Here is a 27,098-nt window from a genome sequence, read left to right as displayed (position 1 = left end):
TTGGCATGTAAGAGAAGATCAACTGTTGACTCATCCATTATGCAAGTGATGTGACCACCTGCACCATTCATCCAATTCTTGAATATCTGCAGTGGAATGCATGTTTTCTGGAACTCAGTTCACATCTGAGCCATCTTTGTCAGAGTTTCACAGTGTGAGGAAAGTGAAAGGAAATTCCACGGTTCTGTGTAGGGTTATGGTAAGGGAGAATACTTATTTGTGAGACTTTATAAGGTTTAGCATTTAGAAGACTCAAAATAACCTTAACTTGAGCAACATTTACTTTTCAAAACCTGGCTACTCTCCTGTTCTTTTTGACCTTTTTGCTGAATTGAGTTGCTAGCAAGTATGGTCTTATTCAGTTTTTATCCATGCTTTTCCACTATCCATCCCTTTGTAATTGGTCATAGGTAACCCGAATGTGATAGCAGTCATCACCACAAATCTGTAAATGTCTCTGAAACTCACAGCTTGTCTAGAGTGGCATTTATTGACTTTTTGCACCAGTGCAAACTTGCTTATACTGATGCATTGAAACTGGCTCAGCATTCCTCAAATAAATGTGACAGGGAATCCCCGCAGGCATGTGGTAAAGGTTCCTGTAGAAGAGACACTCGTGACCACTCTATCTGAAGGATGTTTCTAATTTCTTTACCAGTGTTCTTTGCACCACAGGATCTTTGACCATACAATGGTTGAGCTCCTCCTGTAACTTCCTGAGGAGAATAAGTTGTCTATTCCTGAGCAGGATAATTTGGACATACTTGTCCTGACAAGGCAAAAGTGTCCTTCTTCTCACCAGCTTGTTAGGCCTAATCTTGGCTCAGCAAGATGATGGGTCTGAAATACTGTCTTAGACAGACTCCTCACTTGTAGCTTGGAGCCTCAACACAGATCCTTATTCTGCACTGATGCTTGGTCTCTGATGCCTCAGGGAGATTTCAGAATCTGTCCTCCCAGCTCTTGCTCCTGTAATCTCCTGGAAATTAGAAGTCCCATTGCAAACAAAGATGAATGTGCTCCATGGAATCTCCTCAGCTACTCTGCATCTTGATGCACATTGAAGTATTTTGAAATGGTAGTTTATATGCCAAGCTATGAACAAGAAGCACTGGGGAGCTCTCCCATCAGGATAGACTTCCTATTCTGCTGACACTGTTAGAGGGTTAGTAAACTTGTCCAGAGATAGGAATATAGAAAATGGAAGAGTTGGAAGAACTAATTTATTCATTTAATAGCAAATAAATTTCCAAAATTATGCATCAGAGCCTTGAGTTGCACTGGTGAATTGATATTGTGTTACCCTATATATCATGATATTAAGGGGGAAAATGCTGATACCAATTTTCTGGCTGTAGACTTCAGGAAAAGATAACAATATACAATAGAAAAACTGGATGAAAGAAAGTAGACATGAATTTTTAAGATCTGAAATAGCTTTTATAGCTAGGAGTTTTCACAGTCCTTCATATTGCTGGAGAAACTCAAAAGACACATAGATGCTAAAAAAAACCCTACTCGGAAGAGTAGACAATGTGGCTGAAGCTTGACTCTAATCTAATTTAGATTTTGTGAGTAGGATGTGGAAAAAATGGTCTTAGTATGAGCTAGTTTCACCATCATGTTTTAATAAGGAAAGTGAATGTTTTTTCTGTGTGCACACGCGTGGGAGGCACAACAACAGAAGTAAATTCCTGTATCTGAAGTGTTAGAATTTTAATGTAGCTTTCACTCTTTTGGACATACTTTGCTTCAGGAACTTCCCATTTTTAAGTTCATTATAAGGACATAAAAATAAGCAAATTGCACACACATGAGAGAGGCAGAGCGAGCTATATTTCCCAGCCAATCCATGAGTTTCTTCCCTCCATCTTTAATCCAGCTCTGTCAGTATAGCAGCATAAAGTTTCAACAAAAGAGTATTTTTTTCCCTGAAGAGCAAAATTTGCTAGCACTCTTTATTATGTAATGTATTGAGAATGCAAAATGTCGGGTTACACTGATAAGTCACCTTTTTGACTTATAAAAATATATTCCCACTGATTACTAAAGCAGTGTTGCTTAAGGCTAATGGCATAATAGATAAAAATTCATCCCATAATTCTTTTAATCTCAGTAAATATATTGCAAATGTTTACTATCTATTGTGGCAACATAAAGCAGAAGTCATAATTAGCCTAAACAAAACAAATCATAGGAGAGTTTTAAAGTGTGTTTCCAATTTCAGAAGAAAAAAAACCTCATAGATTTTTCTTTTTTTTCTTTTGTCACATCTTGAATCAGACATCAGCAAATGTGTTTGTATGTGTGCATTTTCCCCAAAGCACTGAGAAGAATGTCATGTGAGAATTATCTTTTCCATTCACAGTCATGCTGCTATTTGGTCACATTTCAATCCACTGAAAGAAAAAAAGAAGGTGGGGGAATTGAAAGCCCAACAGAACCGCTTAAATTATTTCAAACTTCAATGGTGCTGCAACCCTTAACAGAAGGCAGAGCTCAGTTGTGTCCATGGAACAGTTCCACATTTCTTAAAAAAATAAAAAAGCTATTAAAAGTTTTTAAAGCACAGACATTAACGAGCTAACACAAAAGATTTATTACTTACATTTATTTTCTTTTCTGTCTTTTTCTAGTAAACTTCTGCATTCTCCAAATAAGAGAGGCAAATTTCCAGCAAGTAAGCTTCTTTGTCCCTCCTTCCTCACCTTCATGTTTCACTTTCCTCCTTAAGTGCTCCTTAAATTTTTTAATGAAGATCATCTTGCTTTTTGATTCATTGATTGCAGTGACATTGTTCTTTATGTTCAGAAGGCGATAAGGAGTGGTCAAGTTTTGGGTCACGCTGACTTTGTTATTTTAAGCACTGAAATACAGGAAAAATCTGTTTTATAAGACCCCTGAGTGATTTTTCTGTCTGAAACAACCTTGTCAGTAGGTTGTGTTTCTTGCTAAACAAAAAGCTGTGTTTTGCTGCTGAAAAATCTGCCAGAACAGTAAGGCAGATGAATATGTTCATATATTATCAACCAAGAAAGTACACATTTAATTGAGGGCTCATTAACCCTCATCAAGTCACATCTAAAAAATTTCCTGTTTCACCTCCCCCTTCATTTATTTTGAGCATTAGTTAATATTTTAAGTCTATTTTGTGGCTGCCAGGTCTTCCTGGACATCCCTTCAAATGCAAATTAATAGTTTTCTCCCCTCAGAACTGCATACAAGAAACAGAGGAATGCTTTACACCCTGAAAAATTATAATGGTTGTATAGAAGTCTATGTCAAGGAGATTCTGTTGCCTTTCTGGTGTTTGTAAGATGACACATATTTTTTGCCCCTTTCCTTAGTGATTGATGGTATTGGAATGATGATGAGAATATCCCCAAAGTCTTTAGTTGTATTCAGAATTAGTACACTTGCGAGATAAAACCAATCATAGATGCATAGAATTATAGAATTCTATACTGGTTTGGGTTAGAAGGGACCTTATAGATTGTCTAGTTCCAAACTCTCTGCCGTGGGCAGGGGCACCTTCCACAAGACCAGGTTGCCCAAGGCCCATCCAACCTGGCATTAAACACTTCCAGGGATGGGGCATCCACAGCTTCTCTGGGCAACCTCTGCCAGGGCTTCACCACTTCACACTACAGAATCTCTTTCTAATATCTTATCTAAACCTACCCTCTTTCAGTTTGAAGCCTTTACTCCTTGTCCTGCCCCTACATGCCCCTGTAAAATGTTCCTTGCCAGCTTTTTTTAGGCCCCTTTTTGTTACTGAATGGCTTCTCTAAGATCCTCCCAGAACCTTCTCTTCTGTGGGCTGAACAACCCCAGCTCTCCAAGCCTGTCTACAGAGGAGAGGTGCTTCAGCCCTCTTCTCTGGGTGTGTTCCAACAGTTCAACATCCTTCTTGTGCTGGGGGTCCCAGAGCTCGATGGAACACTCCAGGTGGGGTCTCATGAAAGAGGAGTAGAGGGGAAGTAGAGGGGAAGAATCACCACCCCTGACCTGGTGGACACATTTCTTTTGATGCAGCCCAGGACACATTTGGCTTTCTGGGTTCAGGCACCATTGCTGGATCATGTTGAGCTTCTTGTCAGCCAACACCCCCAATTCCTTCTGCCCAGGGCTGCACTCATTCATTCTCTGCCCATCTCGTGCTTGTGCCCAGGATTGCCTCACTCGAGATGCAGCTCACCCGACTTGGCCTTGTTGGACTTCATGAGTTTTGCATGGACCCACCTCTCAAGCCTGTCACAGTCCCACTGGGTGGCATCCCCACCTCCAGGGTGTCAACTGCAGCACACAGCTTGGTGTGTTAGGCAAACCTGCTGAGGGTGCACTCCATCCCACTGTCCTCGTCACCAGAAAAGATGCTGAACTGTGCCAGCCTCAGTACAGGCCCCTGAGGGGCACCATTTCCACTGCTCTTCTTGGACATTGAGCCACTGACCCCAACCCTTTGAGTGTGACCACCCAGCCAATTCTTTATCCAACAAGTTTTCAATCTATCAAATTCACACATTTCCAGTTTATAGACAAGGAGACATTGTCAAACGTTTTGCACAAATTCAGGTAGATGACATCGGTTGCTCTGCCAATGCCATAACCCCTCTGGTGATATCAAGGAAGAAAAATCACAAATTCTATATAAAGTAATAAAGTTATATTGAACTTAATATTTTTCTATTATTTTAGAGTGTTTATTATATTTCTATTGCCTACTATGTTGGCTTTATTGGTTTTTTACTTCAATACTCTTAATGTTCAAACTTTTGGTTTTGTTTTCTACATTTATGTCATAAAGCAGAATTTTCCCCTTTGTTCTTTTGAAGCTAAGAATTGTGTCTAGTTTTGTCACCAGCTAGCTAGCAAAGCACTGGGAAGCAGACTTGAATCCTGTAGACAGCATTTTTTCACAGTGTAGGAAAACAGATTCCTGCATCAGGCTACTATTTTTTTCAAACATTCAACTGCTACTTTAATTTTTAGTTGTATCCACTAAAATAATGAAAAATTAAATTATTGAAGTGAGTTGTTTCAGGAGAACAAATATTTATGTAGCTTAATTTTATTTAAGTGGGTTGCTCATGACTGCTAAAAGCAGTATTTACTCTTCAAAAAGGTGACAGCAAGTAGTTTTCTTCTGTACCTTCTCACCCAGAAATGTCCATCAGGGGTGATTTAATAACTGATGCTGAAATGCTTTTTGTATATCCAGTATCTTGATAGCAAGTCATCTTCAGCTGTAAATGATCAAAAATGCTTACAAATTAGTCTATGAGATAATCCTACTGAGTTATGAATATCTAAAAGCATATGAGATGAGTTATAACTGTGCTGTTTTGAATACATAAATAGATGTTGTATTGATCTTCATAGGCTGATCCTTTTTTTCCTAAACAATAGAAGTTTCCATTGTGATGACAATACTGCTGAATGAGTGCTGAAGTCAGTAAAGTTCATAAGTTGCTGACGTTTGGTGCCTTTTAACTACTCTATCTTCTCAATCTATTATAAGCAAGGCTAGATGGCCTGATAACAGTGCCAGGCAGTGTGAGAACTCTGTGTACACTGAAGATCCCTTATATGTCAATAATGGAGTGCAGTTCTGAGAAATATTAAATTATATTCTTTTCCAGAAATACCTCCTACTGCCTACTGAAGTCAATGAGAAAGACAAAGCCAGAAGAAAATTCAATGCTTGCATAAATTGTGGCTCCTCAGGCTGCTTTGCAATCATTCTTGTTGATAGTCCAGCAAAAAAACTAGTATTGGGTAACTGGATTTGGATTCTGCTGTCCATTTATTGTCATTTATTGGTGAAGTCCACCACCAAAATATTTTCTAGTTCATTCTGTTTTCAGTGAGTTATATCTGCAATCATATTGCTCTTCTAACTTACATATAGAATATTTATACATATGGAAATGCACACTGAAATCACAGAGTTGTCCACTGAAATAAAGTTGTTTCTGAGTGAAAAGGGAAACTGCTGCATGAGGTCATTCTTTGTACATCATAGGTCTGACGAGAAATGAACATGTCTTGGGCTGAGTCTGTAGGAAGATGTTTGGTAGGTCTGGTATTTTCCTGTTTTCTGAAAGACCTCCCTTCTGGCACGAAACTGGGTGTGTAAATTTAGGTCTGTCTGAGATGAAGTGAATCACACACAACACTCCCTGCAGTCCCTCAGGTCTTCCTTGGAGGCTTTGTGACAGTGCTTCTTTTGTGAAATTAAGTAAGATGACTGCAGCCCCAGGAGATGGTTACAACCATGTATTACCATGTATTTCAGGAATTATTTGGAAATATATCCCAGGTACAGAAAAAGTCCTGCACACAGAAACCTCTCCTATGTTTTATGGGTTATCTGTGTTATACAGGGAGGATTTCTCTCAGTGTAACACATGCATTTACATTCCCCCAAATTCCCAAACAATATGCCATCTGGCAGTATCTAAACTCCTGCTGTTCAAAGGCAGAAACAATAAATAATAATTTTATGTATTACAGTGTGCTGTAAGCCTTTCTCATCATGGGATGCTGTTAAGTTTCCATCTGTACTGTAGTTTGGAAATGTGTTGTGACAAGGTTGCTGGCTGTATTAAGAATTTCTGTTAAGAACTTTGGTAGTAAATGATGCACAGAAACCTGAGGAATGAAAGTAAGAAAAGAAAAATTAAAATTCAAATGCAATTTCTTTAAACACAGCAGTATTTCAAGCAAAAAATGAATCCTTTTTCCATAGAATAAAATTATGGTATAACCTCCTTTCAAAAGTTAAGTCATAATGGACTCTTTTGTACACCCACAGGAAAGCATTGTATTTTCATATGCTCATGAATGTGGAAAACAGGGATCTGGAAACTTTGACAATGGTAGTTACCATCTCCATATGCATTTTTCTGCTCTGTATGGACTTGTTAGTACTTAGGTAAATGGAAAGATTCCTGTTGATTCCAGTGCTATTTGACTCTTCTACTATATGTCATTCAAGGGCTTATTTCATCATTACTCTGTTTCATCATCTAATATTCCTCTTTTGTAGGTATAGATAAAGAGATTCCTAAAATCAGTGTTTCACCCCTGATGGTGCAATTAGGTGATTCTTGATTTTGTCTTATCATGTCCTTGAAATTAACATCTACAGTGCATAGTGAGAAAAAAAATGTATATAAAAAAATCATCTATCTCTCTCAGTGACAGAGGGATATATTTTTACAAATGAATAAAAGGAATTTTCTTGTCCACGTGCAGTCAGCTTACTGACTGTGAACACAAATGATGTAAAGATGTTTTTTTAAGCATCTTCCCTCTGTTTAATTTGCTGTTCTAACCATTGTTTTCTTCATTAGCTTAGTTTCATCTTAAATAATTTGTTTTATTTTCTTTGCTATTACATTCTTGTCCATTAGAAAGCCCTTTCCTTCCAAAAAATTCTTTGCCCAATTTGTTTCCCATAACAACAACAATAATAGGGGAGAAAAATACTCCTTTTAATAGCAATTTAAGGGCCAAAATTCATTCTTTGGTACTTCTATGCAGTCACCCTTTCTGTGGGATTTGCACTCACATTACTAAGGCTAAACATCTGGCCTTAGGCATCACAGCCCACCTCTCCATGTAGCTACAACAAGCAACAGTTACAAAACAGAGTGAGACCTCATTAATGTTTTAAAACTGGAGGAATAATATGCTTAATCATCTTGCAGTATTTGCACACCTATCCTTCCTTCACATTTTCTTATACTGTAGCTGATGGCTGGTATTTCCTCACATCATGAGGCTTGGTCTAGCTAACAGGCTAAGTGGAAAAAACATGTATGTCTTTTCTCAGTTCTTGGCCTTTCATTATAACACAGATTTTGCTGTGGGAAAAAAAATGTTCTAACTCTCCTGTTCATTCAGCCAGCTCCTGTGGGAAGGGCCCTGGTGCACTCACCCATCCCTAGAGCTGGTCACCAAGAGTTATGGCACTCAGAAGGTTGGCAGACCATTGCTGGCTCCTCTGATGTGGTCAAAGGGGAGCTTGTGGGGCCATTGGGACAGACAAGTTGAGGGTCATTGACAGTGAGAGTGCCTTTCTTTAATCCCTAACCTCTTGGCCCAAGCAATATGACATGCTGAATGGTGCTGAGGGTATCAGAGAGAAAGACAAGGCTTCATTAGTTGTCCATAACTTTATATGACATTAATGGTGATCAAAAAGGTTCAATAGTAGCTAGTGACAATGTCAAAGAAACACTTCAGTCTGATTATCCTAGCAATTTCTACCCTGCTAAAAAATTGGAAACCAAAAACCAAAAATAATACATTATTAAAAGCTGGACAAACTAATCTTTCAAATAAAGAGTTCCAAAGCCACATATTATGTAATACAAGAATAACATTAATTTTCACTTCCGTAGTTATTTCATGCCTCTCTATTTTTTAAACAACTAAGAGTGTTCAGCACAGAATATGAGCTTAAATTTTCAAGGTGAAATTGCAGAAGACCTACTGGTTTTCAAAGCCATTACCAAACTGAAAACCTAACAGCACATTGGTTTGAATTTTGATTTATTAGGAAGCAGGCTTAACTGAACTTACTGGATGGAATCTAAATAAGTCTTGCTGGATTTCTGCTTTGCACCTGTAGAAGCAGCTTTAGAGATCTATTGCCCTCTGTAGATACTGTATACTGCCTGTATAATCTTCTCAAGAAAATAATTAAATAAGAAAAATAATTGTTTATAAATGGAGAAAATTGCAATACCAATGTATTTTGCTGTAACTGCTCCCTGCTGAAATTTGAGACCATGGTCCCAGTGAAGTTTATGGGACAGCTCAAAAAAACATTAGTGTATGCAAAGTTTTTCTTACCCCAGCAGTGCTGGGGTTTACTGCTAAAGTAAAGTGATAGGTATAGTGATTTCTTTGAGATATTTTTCTTTCAAAATAATATTAAGTTTATTGCTTAGAAATTGCTATAATTTCTATTGGTTTATTTATTACAGAAAAAAAAAGGACTGAACTGAGAGTGGAAAAATAATGATAATATTTCTTTCTTGCATAAGAAAAAGGTAAGATTTAGAGGGCCATAATACTGCAGGTACTTATTTATGGCATACTAATAACTATGAGGTAATTTGTTAAGTTCCCAAATACTGGCAGCTTTTGATTTAAACTTATTCAGACCTTCACAATCTTGGCTGCCTAAAAACTGATGATTTAAAATTCACAATCCTTTCCAATTAACTGAGACAATGAGTCTACTGTTTATGCCACTGTATTAACCTGTTCTGCATTAGAGAAGAAAAGGTTACATTTCATTTTGTAGCAGCATATTAGGCCTGTATGTATTTCAGGCTCCTCAGTTTTGATTTATACTATCTCCAGTTTGGGTTTATTGAAGGGAGAGTTCATTCTTTCTTTTTTTCCTCCCACTCGATTCCCTGGGAGCTATAAATGCCCCAGTTATCCTGGGAATTTGTTTTTTTTGGTCCCAAGTACCCAGCTGTGACTGAAATAATGCTCCCCATCTGTGTTCATTGTTTGCATTGATGGTGTCTGCGCAAGTCACCAGGGCTTTCCTAATAAGGTTCAGTTTGACCTTTCAGAAGTTCTCAAATGAAGAATCTAAGTGCACTCACCAGCCTCAAAAGAGATAGACTTCTCTGCCACTGCCCTTACAAACAGCTGTAAGAGACAGTGAAGGATGAGTGTTCCAAAACCAAAGCCAGCCCTCTGAGCTGTTCAAGAGTGTGCAAGCACCGGGCAGTCGGGGGCTGGCTGTTCTCCCCAGAAGGGTGGTGCACCGGATGGAGACAGATCCCGGAGAAGGGGAGCAGACAGACTGACAGACAAAGAGACTCCACAACAGAGGAAGAGAAAGTCTAGAGAGATGCCCTACCCACCGGAAAAAAAATCTTGTTTGCTGATTTTCTCTAATAATTTTGGCTGGCATGGTTAGTACTTGGAGAGATTGGTTCTCTCACCTGGCTCCGCTCAGCCCCAGGAGCGTTTGTGCTGACACAGGCAGGGGAGAATCGCTGCCAGGATGATGGGGGAAGGTGGTGTCTCTTCTGTCAGATGCTTGTGCCTAGTTGAGGCTGAAACTATTGCTCACATCAACAAAATATTTACTGTGTTTATGAAAATAAACGAAGCAAAGCTCTTTTTTTTCTGTCAGGAAACCACCTGACTGAAGTCGCCTATGAGATCTGGAATCTTTATAGTAGCTTGGTTCAAAAGCAGAGAAAGTGGATACATACCAGTTGTTTTTTATCAAAGGAAGAAGAAGAGCAAGGCATTCAGATTAATAAAGCAGATACTGGTAGCTACCTTTCGGATGCCTAAAGACAAAATGGAATAATTTGTGGCTAATTTATATACGATTTCAATATTATTTCATTTTAACAAAGGACAATGAACAATTATGAAAGCTAAGACAACTATCTCCAAAACAGAAATTTCAATTAAAATATTGCAAATATTCTCAGAAAATATCCTGAAAAGTTACAGATTTTAGTGATGAACATCTAGATATTTGAACCATTCATTAGAATCTGGGTGTATTAAGGCTCTAAGTTTCAATTATTTTAACTATAGCAACATGCTAACTTGCAAGCAAGGTAATTATGTGTGATAAACTTGATTCTATAGAGAGATTCAGCAAAGTAAATAGGAATTCATAAGCTAAATTTTGCAAATAAATTCTAACCCCAGTATGAACGGAGCTTGTGTTGCAACTGTGTGATTCCTAGTAGTTTACAAGTATTAATGTGTTCTCCCCTTTTTGCAGGTTTTGCCCATAATAAACTCACTGAGCAAGACATATGGACTTCTATCCAATGCTATGAAAATTACCCAAGGCACATTAACTTCAGGAAATTTTCAAAGGTACAAAAATAATATGTGTATTCAGCAATTAACTTAGCCAAATAAGCCATCAGCTTGTGCTACATAGTTTAAGTATTATGTCAGGTCAATAATTAAGCTGTAGTAAATCTGGAGGTTCTATTCTGCCAAACTTTAAAGGCTCAAGACTAACCCTTGGACCCTTCACATTTTAGTAACATAATGAATGATTACACAGATAGCTTTTCAATCTGAGGTTTGCTACTATTAACTTTCTATTTTTTAAGACATCCAGGAATTCTATGTTTTTTGGTTATTGAATAATATCCTGTGAAATGTATGCCATCTTGCATTTATGAAAAGGAATATTTAATAGACTTCAGTTATATCAAGATAAAATGCAGTTTTCCTGTAGGGAAAGATATACATTAAGCAAAAATAATGGTTTGGAATTTTCCCTTGTTTGTGTGAACATGACAATTATGAAAACATGAACCTAATCTCAGTGTATGCAGCTGGTCATGGTAAAGAAAAAGCATTTTGCAAGCTGTCTTATGTGACGCTGCCAAAGCAATTCCAAAGTATCTGTGGTAGTTCTGTGCTTTCAAGGTCTGGCTGACTTTTAGGTGGAACTCATAGCAAGTTGTGTGGTGACCTCGTGATGTGGGAATTATGGCAATAGACTCAGTACCAAATCATACATTTCAGCTTAACAAATAAAAATATAAAGCCACATGACAGAACACAGAGCAGGGAGTTTGAAATGCTATGAGATTCATTTTTTCCCCCAGCTATATTATTTTCTGTCACCTCATTTACATAAAGTATTTCTGGTTAAACAATTTGCAAATGCGTGTGATTTAATAGCAGGTATATGTGTGGCAGAGGTAAATTTGGACTTAAAATTAAGACATTGCTAGCAGTGAAAGACAGCTGGTATACATCAAGTTTATTTCACATGCAAGTCTTTGTATGGAATTTTCTTGGAACCAGTAACTTTCTGACATGTTAGCTCATAGTTTATTTTAATTACAAAATATCTAAATTTCCAGATCTTCAGATAATGTTTCATAATTACTAGAATTAACATAAGCTTATTCAATCTGCTTTATTTTCCCTCCAGATGTGTGGCTGCATAATGGTCCCATATAAAGCAGATATTATTTTCTTGCATGCAGTATATCAGAATATCCACACTTTCCTATACCAGTGATCTAGTAATTAACTTAATTTCCAATTTAATTTTCTCTCCCAGCTTTATCTAAATTTTTACTACATTTATCTGTAGGTTTATCTATAATTTTCCTACAGTGCTTTTGAAGAGGTTAACCAGACTAAGGCCAAGAAAATGCATGACACAGATTTCCACAGAAGTGGAAGTTATGAATAATATGATATAAATGAGTGCTCTTGATTTTGATGGAGAGAATGGATTGGATTATTATTTGCCATACCTTCCAGTCCTACTCAATGCAATGACAAGTGATCACTTTGATCATGTTCCCAGTCTACCAAAGGCAGGAAGCCCAAATAATCTTAAGAAGGATGTTATATTGGAAGAATTCCAAGAATTTTTGCAGATCCAAAGGTTAATTTTTATTTTTTTTTAGAGCTTGAACATTTTTTTATCTAACATGAAACTTCAGTGGTTCACTCTTCATTGACTACATTATCTGCTGTTCCAGAGAGATTTTACAAGTTTATAAACATACCTTTTCTCTACAGATTTAGGGTCATAGTGAACCTATAACTGTGAATGTACAGAAATATAATTCACATTTGTCAGTATGAGGAATGCATTTAGAATATTTATTATAAAATAAAGTAATATCACTTGCACCATGGATAAAATAGTTGGGGAGTTCCAAGAAAAATGTAAAGGCAACTTTTTGACCTGAAGCTTAAAAATCATGTCTCTTATGTATATAATCTATTAATGACACACTCAGTGCAAAGACTTTTCTGGCACATTATCCACTAACATTCCACCATCCAACTTCAGTTAAGCTGAATTGTACTGAACCCTGGGGGTCAGATTTTTAGAAACGTAGTTTCACTACTGCCCACACATGTATCCCAGTTCCAGCTCCAAATATACACACAGGGTTCCCAGTTTATTTCTGGGAAGTGAAAGAGCTTGAAATACCCATTTCAGTCCACCTGAAATGAGCATGATCCTGAAATGAGAGCTGGAGAAGCTTGCATGTTATAGGACTTAAGAGAGTGAGTCTGTTTGAGGTCAAGAGTATGGGGCTGACCAGCAGTGTCTCCAAGAGAAACCCAGGTAGATGCTCAGATGGGTCTCACAGAATAGTTCAGAAAAATCCCAACAGGCAGTAGTTTGCTAGGAGAGGTTGGGAAGCTGAGGAACAGACACATAGAACATTAGAGCAGGTAACATTTTCTTGCAGTTCAGTGCATCACCCTTCATTTTACTGTGTGCACACTGAGAGCCCATCAACAAGGTATTGCTGAGAGTCCTGCCTGCAGGTGTACAGCAGAGCCTCTGTCCTTTTTTAGGGCTCCTTTTTCTGTGCTGTGATGCTACATTTTTATGTGTCTACACAGGATGCAGCCAAGTTGTGCTGAATCTGTAATAAGTTTTTCTCTAGGCAGAATTTTGTCAAGTGTTCTCCTTGTCTAGAGGCTTTTTCTTTCTCTCTTGCTAAAAGGTCACAAGGAAATACCCATAAAAAATAGGAAGGTTCTTTAGGAAAATTCCTTTAACACATACAGAGAGATGCATCTCTGTATTGTGTGCCTATACAAGTTCAGACATGCACCCACAAAAAGATTATCTGCCAACAAGCCTGACAAGAAGCTAGTCACTTCTGCATAACCCTGTGTGATCTCTACCACCAGTGACTTTAGTTCTCTGAGTACCATATTCCACTTTTGCCAATAAAACTGATTCTTTTTCCTCTCTTGTTGTCAAGTTTCTCAGTTAAGAAAAGTGGATTATGTAGAAGAGGATTATTAGCTGAAAGGCAAGGGGGAGTGGTAAATAATTTCTAACTACAATACTTATAGCTGAAAAATGAGATATTAGAAAATTGCACAAATTTGCCCCTTCTTTTCCTCTCCATTTTGTGACTTTCTTGCCTACATCATATTTCTGTTCTGACCTGGGTAAACAAGAGCCTTTTCCATTTGGTTTTCTTTCCCATCACACTCTCACACATAAGCCTTTCCCATGTTTCTCTACATACACTGTTGATTAAGATCTAGAGAGAGTTCTTTTACGCACTGTCAATACAGTAGAAAGTCTGTGATCTCAGAGCTTTCCCTTTAGAAGCTGTGAAAATGAAGATTCTTGGCTTCATTTTTAGTATATCTGTAACCTACCACATGTCACTTAACTTGTTTGCCTTTGTGGCTGCTCATCCCTATTAAATTAGTTCACACCAGTAGAGCTGCAAAGAGAAAGGATGAGGTTTTTCTCCTTCGTTTCCTCCTGCTACTTAGTGGGAAGGGGTTCTCAGCAGCTGATTATGTTGCTTCACTGGTTTCCTTGCTGGTGAGTTTCTCTGCGCCACATGCCTTAATGAGGAACAGGCGGTCAGCAGCTCCGTGGGCAGCGTGCTCAGAGCGTGCTCGGGAAAGGAGACACGGGCAGGAGTAAAAGAGATCCAGAGAGCTTCCCTTCCAACCTGCACCAAAAGGAAGGCAGGAACTTTTTTTCTAAGTTTACTCTTAGGATTTCAAGAGCAAGCTGTCAAATTGCTAGTCTCTGGAAGTATTTATGAACCTTTTCCTGCATTTAGGTGGTGGGATTTTTTCCTTGTAAGAGCCAAGTCACTTCCTTCCTGTCCAGTATCAGTCATTACTTACTGGAGAAATGTAACCATGCAAGGGCACCAAAATAAAACATGCATGGTCTGATAAAAATAATATTTCATGTAAGAAATGTTTTTAAGGTGGATATTGTAGAAGAATTGTATGTGTCATTATTTCCTCTACTTCCTCCCAAAGATTTCCCATCAGATGAACCTTTAAAAACTGTGATTTTTTTCAACCATTCTCTTCTACTGCCAGTAACTTGATCCAAAAATATCTCAACATTTTTCTTGCGAAAATGCAAAGTTGCCCTAGTTGGATTTTAATTGTTATAGAATCATAGTCATAGAATGGTTTGGGTTGGAACACGTCTTAAAGACCATCTAGATCCAAATCACCACCCTGGGCTGGAGCACCCTCCACTAGACCTTAATGCCCCATCCAAGCTGGCCTTGAACTCTTCCAGAGACAGGGCATCCACAGCTTCTCTGGGTGACCTGTTCCAGTGCCTCACCATCCTCAGAGAGAAGAATTTCTTCCTAATATCTAACTTAAATTGATCCTTATGCCTTTTAAAGCCATCCCCTACATGGCCTTGTAAAATGTACCCCTCCTGTTCTTCAGTACTAAAAGGCTGCCCTAAGGCCTCCCTGGAACATTTTCTTCTCCAGGTTGAGCAATCCCAACTGTTTCAGCCTGTCTTCAGAGGAGAGGCGCTCCAGCCCTCTCATCATCTTAGTGGCCCTCCTGTGGATGTGCTTCAACAGCTCCATGTCCTTCTGGTGCTGGGAACCCCAAGAGCTGGATGCAGCACTCCAAGTGGGGTCTCACGAGAGTGAAGTGGAGGGGTGAAATCACCTCCCTCGACAGGCTGGCCACTCTCTTTTTGATGTAGCCCAGGGTACAGTTGGCTTTCTGGGCTCAAAGTGCACATTGCCGGGTTATGCTGAACTTCTTGCCAGCCAAGTCTTTACCTCAGGACGGCTCTCAATCCTTTCTCTGCCCAGTCCATATTTGTGCTTGATTCACATGCAGGACCTTGCACTTGGCCTTGTTCATCTTCATGAGGTTCACATGGGAACTGGATCACGTAGTATAGCCTGGGAAAGAAAGAAAGAAAGAAAAGAATACTAGAAAGGAAACTCTTTTGTGATGTTACACATTAGACCAAAATGACAAAAGAAAACTGTTAAAGCAAAAGCATGCAAACAGGCAGAACTGCCTAATGTCACGTAAGTGGTGAGATAAAGTAATATTAAAACTATAAATGCTTTTTGAGTGAGGTACATGGGTATATGGGTAACATTTTTTCACAGAGGAATTTTTTGGACATCCAGAAAAAAATTATGTATCTGCAACTGCTTAAATCTACTTGCAGTGAGAAAAGTATTTGGACACGTGTTTATATATGTGCTATTGACATAGCAATGAAGCAGCTTACTGACTCAGGGCCAAGAAACAGTGATGGTAAAACTTTCCAGCATTTGTAGTTGCCTTGCAGTTTTACATAAGACATCATTCCTTATTGTTGCCTCAAGTTGTAATCATTTTCCCTACTGCCTCCTTACTTCTGGGGAAGAATTCAACCATGTTTCACACTTCATTCCTCATGTGGAAGAAAAATTCGTGGGTTTCCAGCCAGTTTTGTGGTTCCTAATATACAGGAATGTGTACAGAGGAGAGAGAGGTGTTTGTATGAGACTCCCTACATAAGATATCATCCCCTTCTCAGCTTCTTTGGTGTGACATTGCAGTGAGAAAACTGACGCCCTAGTTAATTGGATAAGCTGGTATTTAGAGGAATCTAGTCCCACCTTCTTGCTCCGGGCAAGACTTTCTGTGTGACAGCACCACAGCCAATGCCCCAGGGAAAACATTGCTTCACCACCTCTCAGGACAGACACATTTAAGATTGTGAAGTGCTTGGGTAAGGCAGTAGTGGGATGCTCATAAATGCCACAGAGAAATCCCAGGCTCCATGGCTCAAGAGCCGTGTATCACACAGGGAGCACATTTATCTCCAGGAGCTGATGCTGGAGGCTGCTGGCCACAACAGTTCCCACTGAAGGCTTTCCCTGACCCCTCAGTGATCAGAGATTCTATTGGATTTTGAAATCCTGTGAGATGTAAGTGAAGATGACTAAGGTAATAAAATACAAACACTGATTAACAAAGCAGGTCTTCATAGCCATTAAATTTATATTTATAAATAGCCATAGACATGACTGAGTGACAATGTTCAACCATGCAACAAATTAAAAGCAAATAAAGATATGATGACACAGTAATTGTAACTGAAATGAAAACATTCTTTACCAGCATTTTTAGATTCTTATACACACATTAACTTTTTCTTTTAGGTAGCAGGCCTTCCCTACTTCATAGTTTAAATGGTACCAAATTAGAGCCATCATGTACACTGTGTGTTCCTGAGTATTTAAAGCTCCACATGACTATTGAAATAATCCAGACAACAAAAGAAAACAGTTTTTCTGTGAAAAGTTAGACTTTGAATTTCATTTGTGATTCAGATAAATTCATAAATATCCCCATGGCCATGATGCCATGGAAGTGGTGAACTGTGTTTGCACAGCCTAATGCTTAGGTTACACTTAAAATTCCAGAAGGATTATATTCTGCCGTGTTCAGAACATAGTAGCTGTATTTTATGCCTCAAGGTACCCAACAGGATCATGATGAATTTTTAACCATATAAAAGAAGATGTGCATTTTAAAAATATTTTGGGGTGGAAGTGGTGATTTTTATTTTTTCTTCTATCTCGTACCAGCTGCTATTGTACCAGCTTAAGAATGCATGATCTGATTCTCAGGTGCATGGCAATTTTTGGCTGGGTCTGGTGAGAAAAGTCTCTGTTGAGATTTTTCTTCCAATCTGAGTATTGTATCACACACACAACATAGGCTTAAACATAGGGATTAAAATAAAGAGAAGTTAAAGTGAAGCATGGTGCTGAAATACAGCATTAACAAAGATCTAACTATTAACTCACCGGCTATTAACCAGAATAGACAATACAGCAATACTTATAGGTAGAAAAAATGGTGGTAAGAGAGAGCTGAGTGGATCTGTCTCATTCCAGGAATATATGAAAGGTAGAACAGCTCTGCTGACTTCTGAAAATTTTGTGGTGATATATATTAATGTGCAACTCTGTCATAAGACCAATATCATAAAGGTTCCAAGTCTTCTGTGGTTCATGGTGGTTACAGTGACCCTGTTAAAGCTATTCAGCTTCTGCAAGCAAGTTTACAAACATAACTTCTATCTTAGAAATCCCTATTACTAAAGGTAGATGGGCTACACTAGATACATTTCTTTAGAAAAAGTTTTCTGCCTCCAAATTTTAGATGTCCTGTATAGAGTTATTCATTCAATTATCACCATTGTAGCAGCTGAATGAGACATCTGTCTTTGGAAGACTTCTCTTCTGGTTTTGCTCTTGCATTACTTCTAAATTTGCTATTCATCAAGTAAAATTGCTGAGTAAGAAAGCATAACTTTGCAAGTTGAATTTTCAGTGCAGGATAATAGTTAATGTACATTCTTGATCTGTATATTGAATAATGAAAAAGTAGTTCTATTGGTCAGTTTTAAAATCCAAACTTGAAATGAGTGCACTTTCTGCCTAAAAAGGGCATAAGAAATTTCTGGCTCTGATGTTTCACTGTCTATTTTTTTGTTTTGGTTTGGGTTTTTTTTTTTTTTTCTTTTTGTAGACAGGTCCCTTCTGTAAGCACAAATAAAGTAAAACATTTTCATGTTGCACTGTTACTTCACAATATGAAGAAAACAAGAGGGATCATTTCACCCATCATTGAAATGCAGCCATTTCAGTGATGTGTCATTTTATGGATGCTAGCAAACTAAACAAGGGGTTAATGAGCTCTAGAATAATATATGCTGTTAAAACTGCAGAGAACACTGAAAAACTGTTTCGATAAAGGGAGATGTTTGACCTGCTTAAGCTATAAAAGAAAATTTGTGATTCTCCTAAGTCCACAAGCCCTAGATCAATGTTAGTGTCAAACTGACTCTGTGTTAAGCTCATTTGATGTACCTCTGGGCTATAAGATGTAACTTTGCCAGCAGCAAAGGTCACATGTTTTCAGGTACTGACAGTGCAAGTAATGACAAGTTGTTTCTGTCTTTGACTGGTTCAGGGTCTTTTTAGCTTTCATTCAATGAATTTGGCAAAGTGTAGCCTCTGCCCAAGAGGGCCCTGTGCCTTTGAGCATATAGCTGAGGGAATTATTAAACCTCCAGCTCTGAAATCTATAGCCTCATTTAGTTCAGACCTCCCAAAGGAATGTTTATGCCCTTAGCTAAATAGCAAACAATTTTTACATGGGTGGAAAATTTCTTCTTGATCAAAAAAAGAAAGAGAAAGAATCATTTATATATTTAGCCCTAAGAACATTTTTTTTAAAATACGTTTAGGTATGGTAGGTCAAACTAGACTTACAATTACGGTTATAGAAAACAAGAGCTTTTGTGAAACTTTGTGAGCACCAGTCTTAAGGAAGGAAGCCTGATCAAATAGCTGAAACTCAGGAGCAGAGCTGAAGTGCTGCTTTCCTGCCTCCTTCCTGGGTTGTTGAGTGACAAAATAAGCCGTGTAACAATACCAAGATTTACACAATGTTGTGAGTCATCTCTAACAGGTAATCAGAAAATACATTAAGCCACTCAGATGGGAGCCTGAAACTTCCCAAACAGTCACAGAGTACACATGACTTCTCCTGTGCCTTGGAGTGGTGAAGAGTGCTTTGAGAAAAGTTTTGTTCTCTGAGGCAAAGGGCAATAAAGGGAGTTTAGGTTAGAATGCTCTGGGAACATAATTTGCTAAGTATTATCTGACACCTACAAGCTGTGGGGTAGGTTTTTTCGCTCCCAGCATGAGATCTGAGCAAGGGGAAATGATAACAGCTTGTAGCGGATGACGAGGGGTTGGATACCCCAGATAGCTGTCTCTTGCACAAACACAGATACAGTCAGTCTTCTCTGAGAAACAGATGCTTGGAGCCTGAAGTCATGTCCTTCCTCAGTCTCAGTGCTTGCTCTTAGCCTCTTTCTACATTATCCCAAAATTTTTGTTTGATGAGAAGCAGAAACGTCTCAAAAATGCCAGCAGCCCATCATCACATCAAGAGATCTAACCTGCAGAACTAAGGCCCCCCACTTAGCATATGGATCTTACCTGGACCAGCTTTCCTAGGAGAGGTGTATTTAACCTCTTGTCACCATTGCCTGGTGACTGAGGAACACTCCTGGGATGGAGCTGGATCTCCAGATCTCTTCATGAAGAGGAACCCTTGAAATTGAGACTTCCAGTTTCTGGTGGATCCCCAGCATCCCATGAATTTTCCATGAACAGTGTGTGCCTCACAAATAGGAGTCCTTTAGAGAATTATGCCTGTTTTGCATCTCCCAAACAGCTTTAGCTAAAAGGCAGGATCTCAAGAAATTAGTGCAACATAGACAGGGTGACAACTGAGCAGACCCAGAAGCCCAGCATTAGGTCTCCAAAGAACTTGAGGTATCTTAAGCTATGCAGCATGATAGGTATGGATTATTTTAATTGCTCTTGTGAAGTTAAGCCCCTGAGTTTCTCTGAAAGGGCAATGATGTGACTTGTGGCATACTTGCTGAAAAGCACATTGGTTCATGCTGTAGTGACCCAAGTACCAACAGAGATTGTTAATTTGTTTGTATATGTGTCACAGTTCCTAGAAGTGCCTATAAAGGATTTCATTGAACCTGATTAGCTCAATCAGCACAGATTTGTACATGGACATGCCTTTCTCACATCTGCGCCATTTGTTTCACTGCCTCCTTTCTCTTTTTCCTTTAGTCACAGTTTTTCTTAACAAAGTTTACACAACTTTAAAGTCCATAGACTTTTCTCTGGGTATTTTCCTTTTTATTCTCTTTTTAGTTGCATTTTTTATCTCTGTAGAAAGTTGCAGACGGTGTAAAACTGGCAAAAAGAAATATAAGGAGCAAAAAGATGAGACTAAATACCTGAAAATGGAATGTAGTTTGCCCTCAAGCTTTTCACCGCAAAATTTGGGATCTGGACATTTCCCTGAGCGTGTTTAGGACAGCTGAGCAGAGAAAGGGGAACGGACCACCATAGTGTATGTTGATGCATTAGGCTTCAGGAGAAAGTAAAAAAAATATTAGAGGACAAAGCTGGCCATGCTTCCCCTCACAGTAACATTGGGTACTCAGGCACAACTTCCCTAAAGCAGAAGGAAAAGCATTAAAAAATATTTTTAGTACTGCTTTGTAAGTGTCAGACTCTTCCAAAGGCAACAGCATTTTCTTTGTTTGCATTGACAAAATTCAGAATTGCAATTTTTTCTTCTGAATACAAGCCTATATTTTTCATCTGAACTTCAGATTGCAAAACATTAATACTTTTTTCCTCCCTTTATGAGAAAATAAGTATACTAAGCTTTAAATGCATGCATAAGAAAGGAATGTAAAACATGTATGTGTATGTGCACCTGTAAGGAGATGTCAATGAAGACATAGGTGTCACTTCTAGCCTTGTGACAATCACTGCTTCCCCAGACACAAGCTGGAAAATCATGAAAATGTATGAAACTGTCCCCACTGTGACTATTTAATCTTCTTCCTCTTCTTCTGTCACTTTTGTGCTTGTACAATAATTGTACCTTTGCATGCAACTTGAAGGAGCATCACCGGGGAGATTTTAATTTATGTATGTATGGTAGGTTGATTATATCCTAAAACTTTCAAATTTTCACTTTTCAATATTTTTTCTGTAAAAAGGGTAAGGCAATAGCTCAGAAAATGACACCAATTATCTCATCTGCTGAGTTGGACCTGGTCACTTAGACATAGGTGCTAGGTTGTGAATATCTGGACTCCCATTATAGGCAATAGTGTTTGAGTCAATACAGCCAGTGGAGCTTGGACAGTGAAATAATTTCCAGGTTCCCCCAACTGTACAGGCTAGATTGTCCTCCATCATAAGAGCTTAAACATCTACCAGCATTTTGAGAATTAAATCTTGATGTCAGCAGTGCAGAGGTGAATCATTTAAGTAGATGCAGATGTAGGTGTGAAGTAGACAGTGATTGAATTAAAACTGTTGTGATTGTAATGTGAATAAAGTCCTAGTCTGTTATGTAGCCATCAGGTGTAATTAAAATCCAGTGCATGGTTAACTGACTTTTATTTACCTATCATGGGAGGGATATATATGCTGTATTCGTGAGGCAAGTAACTCTAGATTACTTTTTTCATATTTAAGCTGTTCATGGTGGTCGGTAAACATTTAGTAATGCTAACTCCCATTAAGCATTACATAAGTCAATTACACTTACTCATTTCCAAGGAAAATATTAAAACCAGAAGCCAGAGAGCTAGTCCTGTAGAGTTTGAACAATTCCAAATAATGATTAGTACCATACTTGTTTAGCACTAAGTGTAATGAAGGCCTCAGGATTCATACCACAAGACAGGCTGATCCCAAGACCCATGGAACACTGACAAAGTGCTCAAAACAGACCTGAAGGGATTTATAGATCTCCATGCTTGATCCCATGCATGGAGGTGAATCTGACTCTCCAGCCTTCCTTTAAATAACAAGATTCAGTCTTGTTTTTCTGTGCAAAACAAGTTGCTGACAGCCTAGAAATAAAGAAGGGGTTTAATTTCTTTTCAGCTCAGAGCTCTTAAATTTTTCTGTCTCAGCACTGCCTCACTAGGTATGTTGGTTGTGCACCCATTCAGGAGCAGGATACAGTCAGCACTTAAATTATCCATGTGTTGTAGATTATTCATGCCACAGGTATCAGCTGAAGCAGAGAGCTGCATGAATGCTTCTAAAGTCCTTCCAGGAGCATCTCAACTCTATAATCAGTACAGCTGCTTTTGAGTTGCACAGAACTGGAGATCATAAGCCTATATAAATCTTATCTGGCTCCATGGTAAGCCAGCTCCCTGGGAAGCACAGAGACTGGTGGTGTTGACCTTTATCCAGCTGGGGTTTATTAATTTTGGCTCAATGCTGCTCTGCCAAACCCATAGTGGAGCTGGCTTTAGTGGAGGTGACCATCTGACAGGTGACAAGGGGTGGAGGGAATGAAGAATTACTTCTGAACCACGGTGCATTTTTCTAGAAGAGAAGTTTGCAATTTATTAGAGGAGGCACTGTGCTACAAGGTTCCAGACAGTTTGGGCCTGTTTTAAATTTTTTTTTTTTAATTTTTAAAATTCTTTTATTTTATTTTAATATTTCAATTTCAACTAACGTGTCTTTTTGAAGTGACTGGAGGAGTTGCATGGACTTGTGTTCAATCAGAAAACTCAATTCTAGATAGCTATAGATTGAGGAGACTTTAGTGCTTTATTTAGTTTTCATAGGATAGATGTTTTTAGGCTGCCAACAAGTAATCCATTTTAAAGATGCCTATTCATCTTTAAAATGTGCTTCACATCAGGTGACTTCATTGCATCAGTCCTAGGCTGACACTGACCTGGACTGCTCTTGCAAGCCTATGGGATGAAATAGCACTCCAGCACTAATTTTTCAATTTCTCCAAACTTTTAACACCAGTTCATATGCAGTGTCTTCGCATGACAGTGAGACACATATGTTCTAGACTAAACTTGAAAGCCTAGGCTCAGATTTAGTAAAGTCTTAGCAGTTTATGGTGGCTGTGAAAATTGCTCAGTTAAAGCATGGCGCTTCCATATCTGATGTTATTCCAAGAGTTATTCCTAGAGGCCCTTGGTTTTATTTTGTCAAGAGCAGAGAATTCTGGACAATAAACTTTTGGATAATTCAGTAGGATTCTTTATGACTTTATGTTAATTTTTCCCTTCAAAGGTTCTATTTCAAGTATCAGAGGTTCTAAAACTATAATGTCAGCTTGTGTATAAATGACACCAGAAACCTCAAACATTCTGTTAGACAATGGAAAAGAAAATACATGGACAAGACAGAGACATGACTAGAGAAAATGTAACAAGAAAAATATCTTAATTGTGATGAAGAAAATATTTCTTTGGCCTGCAAATATTTTTTATTTTTATAGCAACTTATAATTAAAAACTTTCTAAAATATTAATTAATTGAGTCTCACAATTTAAAAGGTGAATAAGAGTTACATTGGGATGGTCCTGTTTTTCACTGGAGTACAGCCTGATCCACTTGTGATTGATATTTGACAAAATACAAAGCTGTTGATCCAGATGGTAACAATCACATACAGAAAGTATTTCTAGATCATAACTGTAGTCAAGATTTTGATCCAAACTTCCTAGCATTTAATGCAAGCAGCGGCAGAATTAAGACACTGCTTAAACTGAGAAGGGAATTGCTGTCAGCATTGTCTGTTAAACGCATTGGGAACTGCCATAAATACAGGTAGTTCCAACCATGCCTTGCTAATTGCCTGGGTAAGTCCCTCAATCTTCCCTTATCAAAACAAGGACCAAAGACACACCATGTGGAACAGATTCTGAAAGCTCTGTGGAGCCAGAAAAATCTGTTGCCTGTGACCTCAGAGAAAATTTCACATTTGGTAAGACTTCAGTTTGATTGTATTTCTTCGAGCCTTTCTGCTATAAGTGTTTAATAATTTGAACTATGTCAATAATTGCCCAAGTTTGCCTACATGAGCTAAGTCATTTAAGAAATTACTTAGGAAAGTAATGAATTTGATGAGAGTATAAGTTAAACTAATTAATCATCAGTTAGTCACGGTCTTGTGTCTAGACAAGCAACAGTCTTGCAATATGCAGTACTGGAGGCCAACAAGTAAAAATACTCCATTTCACATGAATCTTTTATTTCACTGTGATTGTGGTAGTGTATAGACACACTATAACTTAATTAAAATGCAAAACCCAATGTACTTTGTCCTTACAGTGTCCTTACTGTTTGCCCTTACAGTGATGTAATCCAGATACTGTATTCTTCAATTTAATTTCCTCAGCCTGTTGGAAAAAGAAAGCCTCTTTCATGAAAACACATCTTTCCCTATAGCTTCAGAAGTTTTAAGTGTATGCATGTAACTAGCAAACTAATCTGTCTTCAAGTTGCTCCTGTTGCAGAACTGTAATTCAGATAATTCGGAAAACAGAAAGTTTTCTGTACAATGCTCAGAACCATTTCTTTGTAGATGAAATTCAGTGCTTATCACAGCATCTAGAGCAGCTTTTGTTAGCACATCCTTTCTGTCCTGTAAGTCTCCTGGAGCTGAATGTTCTGCAGCAGCTTCAGAGCCTCAGTGTGTTTCTAACAACTCATAGCTACACATGATACAGTGCTGCAGCTGAGCTTTGATGGGACAAGGGTTTTTATATCCGTAGTGGATTTTTATCCAAGAGGAATCATGTCTCTGTTTTAACAGCAGAAACTTTTCAAAAAGGCTTTTGTGGTTTTAGCTGTCATTTTCAACTTTAAGAATCTAGTTTAGCATATTTAGCATTCGCTTGACAGACCCTTGGCGTGTCCCTTATCTCTATCCAACAGCTTCCTACCTGGAAAGCTCCTTTCAGCTCACCTGAGTGAACTTTCAGTCCACTGGAGGGAAACTCTTTCAGCTGCTTCTGCAGCTTCTTTTTACTCTGTTTCTCAAACCTGTGTGAACTGTACCAAAGTTAGCAGAGCTGAAAACAGAGCAGTAACTAGGAATTAAGAAGCTGATAACACCAGTGTGGCCAAATGTACTAATCATAAAACAAAACAGTAAAATTTCACTGCTTGAATAAAAGCTTGCTTGTTATACTATACAAATTCCTTTTTTACATTCTCAGTGGAAGATGGAATAAATGTGTCTTTTTTATGGGATGATTTAGTTCATTCATACCATAGCCATAGGCAAAATTCCTCAGCACACTATATTTTGCTGTGAAAATATTCCTGTTCTGAAGTCAAGTTCAAATGTTTAGTCACCTAGATATTTGAGCAAATGAAATGTTTAACATTTCATGCCACTTATTAACAAAGTCCATTTTATATACAAAAAAATGCTCCTAGCTAATTCTTGAGTTTACTTTGTACCAACCCCGGTGCCAACTGCACTGAACCCTTAAATACCCAAGGACCAGGTGCAATAATATGAAAGCACAGTAAAAACAAATTACTGTATTCACTTTAAGTACATTAATTGTAGAGGAGGCCCTGCATTAGCAAGGTGTCCAAGGAACTTAAGGCAATTATGTGATGTAAAGCTGTAGTGCAATACCATTATTCCCAGCCTTGTAAGACAGCAGCTTCCTTTTGTCTGGGAGAAGAAACAATTCTTCTGCCTGTTTCCCACTTCTCCTCTTCTGCCCTGTCAAGAGGAATACAAGGACAGGATCCTCACCAAAAGATTCTCATGAAGATGGAGCTCTCTCATGCAGGAGTACATACGGCTCATATCTTGATAAGATGGCTGCAAAGCAGAGGACAACTGAAATTTCAGACTCATATGGTTCTGTGGCTTCTTATGGGGCATCCCACTTTCTTAGATGTGAGATTACCTTTTATTGTAAGGCAGAGAAACATGGAATTAAAACCTTTTAATTCTATCAAAGTGAAAACCATGCTTCAGAAGCATGCAGCTGGTTTGGCTTGCTATATGGGAGTGTTCCCTCTGATTCTCTGTCATTAAAGGAGGGACTGAAGAGCATGCATTAAATTTTTAACTTCGACCAACGAACTAATTACATTAAAAAAGTAAGTTGGATAAAATTATTCAGATTTGCTTGACAATATCTTGAAAACAAATTCCCTGCACAGCTTCACATATAAAGTAGAAAACACTTACTTAAAGTGACTTGACTACAGGATTTGTGCAAAGAATCAGAGGCAGAAACAGTAGTCAGAAATAAATAATACTTCAAACAAAGTGGAGCAATAGTCCCTGACAGTTTTGTTGATTGATTTTTTTAAATTTATTTTTATTATTTTTTTGAGCACTGAATGATGCTTTGTTTTAGTGGGGGTAAGTTGCCCAAGCTAGCAGGCTCCATGACAGTGAAGTCATGTTTTGATTAACATCAAGACTCCTACTGACCTAAATCAATTCATTGTGCAAACATACGAGAGTCCAAAAAAGTAATACTCAGAATTAATGATGTTTGGTTATCCATTCTCCAGTGAGGTGGAAAACACAGATGAATGTGGTGCCCTTCCCATTGTGTGTCATCAGATCTATCTTCCTCAGTCCTGAAGAAAGCACATTTTTAACACTGCCAGCTCATTCTCCTTTATCAGACATCTCAATTTTTGGCATCATATGATTCTAGGAAAACTTATCTCTAATTTACAAGAAAGAAATAAACATATTTAGTACCTAGGATTGCCAAAATAGTTTCAAAATGCACTATCTTAGGGGCTAGGAAGCCAAAAGATAAGTAACACAGAACTTATTATTTTTTTAAAGAGTGTTATTTTGAAAACAGTTTCTTGATTTATCTTGGGCATTTG

At 38.2% G+C, this 27,098-nt stretch overlaps 1 protein-coding gene across 7 annotated transcripts in view; it reads left to right on the top strand.

The window, feature by feature from the left end:
* The window catches only part of SULF1 (sulfatase 1), a 123,509-nt gene that overhangs the window by 14,265 nt on the left and 82,146 nt on the right, over positions 1-27,098 (top strand). For 5 of the 7 annotated variants that reach the window (XM_054285042.1, XM_054285039.1, XM_054285034.1 and 2 more), the window contains one exon: positions 10,787-10,884. The exons of the other annotated variants lie outside the window; for them this stretch is intronic. The gene's annotated coding sequence lies outside the window, so the exon portion shown is untranslated. The remainder of the gene's footprint in view (positions 1-10,786; positions 10,885-27,098) is intronic. 7 annotated transcript variants of the gene reach the window in all.

Source organism: Melozone crissalis, unplaced genomic scaffold (genome assembly GCF_028551555.1).
Source record: "Melozone crissalis strain CALT ecotype California unplaced genomic scaffold, PUWL_Pcris_2 ptg000042l_1, whole genome shotgun sequence".
Lineage (NCBI taxonomy): Eukaryota > Metazoa > Chordata > Aves > Passeriformes > Passerellidae > Melozone > Melozone crissalis.
This window is presented reverse-complemented; position numbering and strand designations above follow the sequence as displayed.